Raw genomic sequence first — 4,736 nt, 5'->3', positions numbered from 1 at the left:
CCACGGTCACGCAGCCTTCAGACTCCATCTCTGACTCCAGTGGTAACAGGAGACAATCACCCCACACCACCGGGCCGCGTCCAAGTCGCAGAAGTGCTCCCACCCCTTTCTCCTCGGAAAGAACAGACTCAGAGTGGCTTTCAAAGGGCGCCTAGAAAAAACATCCCCTCTCAAGTTCAGATGCCTGCTCTTCATAACCACACTCCCAGGATCCTTCTGGAAATGAAGAACTCAGGGAGGTTCCGGCAGGACTTGATGGGGTTTGAGCTCCTGCAGCACCTGTGGACGGGGCAGACCCTCCCTGACTGTCCATCTCTCTCTCCTGAATCTTCTAGAATCCAATCTCCTACCACATCATTGCCAGGGGTTTTGAATATGTAGAAGAAATAACACCCGTGCTAGCAACAACAGTATAACACTTTCTGTTGTGCGTAAGTGTTTTCACATCAGCCACACACGTCACCCTCGCAGCGGCCCTCCTGCCATGCACTCTGTCATTCCCGTTTCCTAGCGAGTACACCCGCCCACGGAGGCCAGCCACCAGCCAGGTCACCCGTCCTTCCAGGGGGCACAGACCAGGCCTGCTGGCTGCGAAGCCCGCGCTTTCTGTCTCCACGCCATGGGACTCATCTGAGTTCACCGGCGTTGGGGTTTGGTAGAAACTGTCCAGGGTCAAACGGGATCAGCCTGAGCATCATGGGTGTGAGGAGGAGGCCATGACCTTCCTTGGTGCAACCTGGCCGAGGGGCTGCTCTGTTGGCTGACAGGCTGTGTGCCCGCGCTGATTCTCCGCCCCCTGGGGTTGGTCTCCCGGAGAGCTGAGGAAAGCAGGTGCTGGGACCACAGCAATGTGGCCTCGCTGTCCACTGGACGCGGAGACTCCCGCAGGGGGAGGGACAGGCTGTTGTTGTTGAGCTTTCATTTCATGGTCAGACACGAGCTCTGAAATCCAGCTGGACCGGGAAGGGGTGAGGACAACAGGGACCCGAGGAGCTGCGGCAAGAGCACAAGGTGACAGGGCACGCCAAGCGGAGGGGGTGCAGGGGTCGCTCTGCTAAGATCAAACGCAAGTCCAATGTATCCGCGTCCGCAGTGAGCAATGGTGGTCTGGGGCTGGCCTTGCTCTTCCTGGCCGGCTCTGTGACTGCCACCTCCATGCCGTCGCTTACCTGGCGAAGACACCCGCTTGGCACCCACCTCTGCGGCTTGGGGTGCAGAGGAAAGCTGGGAGCTCTGTGTGGGGTCCAGCCCTCGCCATGGACAGATGCCAGGACCTGTGTGCTTCAGGATGAAATTCCCATCAAATCTCCCCATAGCTAGTGGTTCTCAACCTTCTGGCCCTTTAAATACAGTTCCTCATGTTGTGACCCAACCATAAAATTATTTTCGTTGCTACTTCATAACTGTAATGTTGCTACTGTTATGAATCGTAATGTAAATATCTGATATGCAGGATGGTCTTAGGCGACCCCTGTGAAAGGGTCGTTCGACCGCCAAAGGGGTCGCGACCCACAGGTTGAGAACCGCTGCCATAGACGGACTTGCCACCTGTGCCATCAGGGGTGTGAGGTCGCCACCTGCACATCAATCTGGAATGTTCTGTGCCGGGAACCTTTCTCCTTAGGGCTGAGAGCGCTAGTGTCCTGCTGTCTTTGGAATTTTGTCTGTAAACAGCTCAAACCATGGTGATGTCGAAGGGCATGTTGGGTTCCCCAGGGCTGGGCGTGTACGGCTCCAAGGGGCGTCTGTAAGGTCCCCGGGGAAAGGTTGTGCTGGCAGCCACGGTGCCCCTGTGGCTCGGGGGGCCACCTGCAGCCACTCCCCTTCCTCAGCCGGTCACTCAGGACTGACTGAGGGGTGCAGGCTGGGGCGTTGGAAGGCCTGCATTCCCTGGGCGTTCTCTCGTCAGCTGGCTGTCCCTGGAGCGGTCTGTCTCTCTCTCACAGGCCAAGATGTTTGTGTGTTTTGAAGAAAATGCTGTGATCTGCTCAGTAGTTTCACTAAACATTCAAAAGCATCAAAGACTCTTTTAAAACATTACAGCAATGGACGCGCCTGGAGAACAGCAGCGGAGACAGGAGAGCAGGCGCTGCAGCGCGCTGAGCCCACGGCCTCGGAGGGCACCAGAGGGACTCGCGGGGTCACGCAGCGCATCCACAGGAGGCGCCCGTGCCCACACTGCTGGCTCGTTGGGCACAGTGTGTGCTGCATGGCCTCTCAGATGCACGTTGACCGTAGCTCAGGAGTCTGGCTCAGGTGAACGCTGCCCCCTCCCTGCGCTCGCGTGGCCCACGCGGAGTGAAGCTGCCGCCAGCTGCAGCCACACCCAGACACGCCTGTTTCAGGCCTGAGGCCGTGGCGCTATCCATGAGTGAGCGTCTAAAACACAGTAACCATTCCTCGTCCTCTGATTCGGTGATGTGGACGTGGCCCCCACTGTGGGTCAAGTCCAGTGGCTCTGAGACCGGAATGTAACATTTTTACGTCCCGTGTTTCTCATTCTGTAGTGAAGCCTCCTGCCCGGAAGCCTCAGCACCTGCTCCGAGGAGGACAGAGGCCCGCCCTGGACCGGTGTTTGTTAGGAGGGAGGTGGGTGCAGCCGGCACCCCATCTTCTGCATTTCCGCTCGCTCCCTCCTGGCCTTGGGCTCTGTCAGCTCCTTTCTCTCCACACTGCGCCTCTTTTAGTTCTAAAAATAGATCATTCAATTTAGGAAGAACAATTAACTGGGATGAAAAATCTGAAGTGTGGGGAGGCATCTCGGCTTCTCTTTCAGGCGTGAAGTCGTTGGCAATGCCAGACAGCATCTTTGCTGGGGTTCTGCCTCCTCCTCACCTGCGCCCCAGGAAGGTGCAATCTGGGAAGGAACACCCTGCAAGGCATGACCATGGGAAGGCGTGGCCCTGGGAAGGCATGGTCCTGGGAAGGCATGGTCCTGGGAAGGTGCAATCTGGGAAGGCGTGGTCCTGGGAAGGCGTGGCCCTGGGAAGGCATGGTGCTGGGAAGGTGTGGCCCTGGGAAGGCGTGACCCTGGGATGCGAAAGGAGGTTACCTTGGGTTATTCTGGTCACCCCAATGGAATCCATGAGCTGCCAGTGCCAACCGTGTTGCAGCTGTGACTGGAGGAAAGGCTTTTGTTTGTCCTGCCTTTGCCCCCTGGAGAGCCCGGGGTGTTTTGATGACTTCTCCCCCGCAGATAGGGGTCCTGGAAAATGGGCAGATGGAGCTTTCTAACAGCTCCGAGGGGCTGCCATTCAGGACCGCCGCCCTCATGTTTCTCTTCATGCCTCTTCAGAAACACGGTGTCAGGATCGCCGAGGTCCTGGGTGAACAGGCAGACCCGTCTCCCTCCCAGAAAGAGCATCCAGGTGGTTCTAAAGCAGCGGTTGCCAACCAGTGGTCCACGGACTGGTGGTCCATGAGGTCTGAAAGTTTGGCGACCGCTGGACTGGAGCACAGAAAGACATTGAACCATTTAAAGACACAATTATTTCATTAATATTTACTTTGATCTGATTAAATATTCATGAATCCCACCTTCCCTCCCATCTAAAGAGCTGCTTATGTGGCATCTGGATCAGCATCCGGGCTGACGGGGACCCTCAGCCAGGGCCCTACCCCACCATGGGCTGCACAGACGATGAGTGGCAGGAGAGGGAGGCAGACTTGCCCTGGGTTGGGCTCTAGTGGAGCAAAGATGACAGCATATGGTCCTCGGGAGCACAGGGAGGGTTTCAGGAATATCCAAACAAGTGCGGGCAAGTGACTCATCCCTCTGATGCACAGTGTCCTGGGGGGGCCGTCCGTGGCCGTGAGTAGGACTAGAATCAGGGCTCCTGACACCAGGGCCACGCTCCCATGGGCTGCCGTGAGGTGAGCAGCAGAGGTCTCATTCCCAATCATCATCGAGCAATCGGCGCTGCAGGATGGGATGTGTCTGCCTCAGGGGAGGTGCTGGGCCACAGGTGTGCCCTCCACACGCTGGCCAGTGCCACCCTGGCTCACTGGGGTCTGCAGACCAGGATGGTAGGGCGGGTCCACCTTGTGTTGGAATCGCCTGCTCCATGCCTGTCTCTCCTTAAATGGTGAGTTTCTGGAAAACCTAGCCTGGGCTGTGCTCCGTGTGCATTGAGTCTAGCAGCGTACTCTGAGCTGACAGTGCCTGCTCTTCAGTCACTGGCCTCAGGGGACAGGCTGAGAGAGCCCAGCACGAGGGAGGGCGCCTCGCTGTGGAGGTGCTCACTCCCCATGCGGGGGGCACTGCTGTCTGTATTGAGCCTCAAATGCTGGCTTCTTCCTTTTATTTCTGACACAGACATGGAGGGCACAGTACCAGGGCCTCTGTGTCAGGCAGAGCAGTAGCTCTCACACGTGGCCGCGCCCTCACTCCCCGAGCCTGGGCCATGGTACCTCACAGAGGGCCTGGCGGGCCTGGCCCAGGGAAGGACGATGGCGAAAGGAGGTTACCTGGGGTTATTCCAGTCACCCCAATGGAATCCATGGGCCTTAAAATGGACGAGGAATGCACCCGAGTGGGTGGGAGGGAGGCTGCCCCTCGCTCTGAAGGTGGAGAAAGAGGCCCTGAGCAGCTTCTCAGAGCTGGGACCTCAGTCCCATGAACACCAGGAACCAAGCTCTCCCCAGTCTGGGTCCCCCGAAAGCCCAGGAGGGAGGGGGCTGCCAGAGCCTCCAGACTCCTGAGCTGCTGCAAGAAATAAACGTGCTGCTTGCGCCAC

This window comes from Myotis brandtii, unplaced genomic scaffold, assembly GCF_000412655.1.
Source record: "Myotis brandtii unplaced genomic scaffold, ASM41265v1 scaffold64, whole genome shotgun sequence".
NCBI classification, from domain to species: Eukaryota; Metazoa; Chordata; class Mammalia; order Chiroptera; family Vespertilionidae; genus Myotis; species Myotis brandtii.
Note: the sequence above shows the minus strand (reverse complement) of the source record.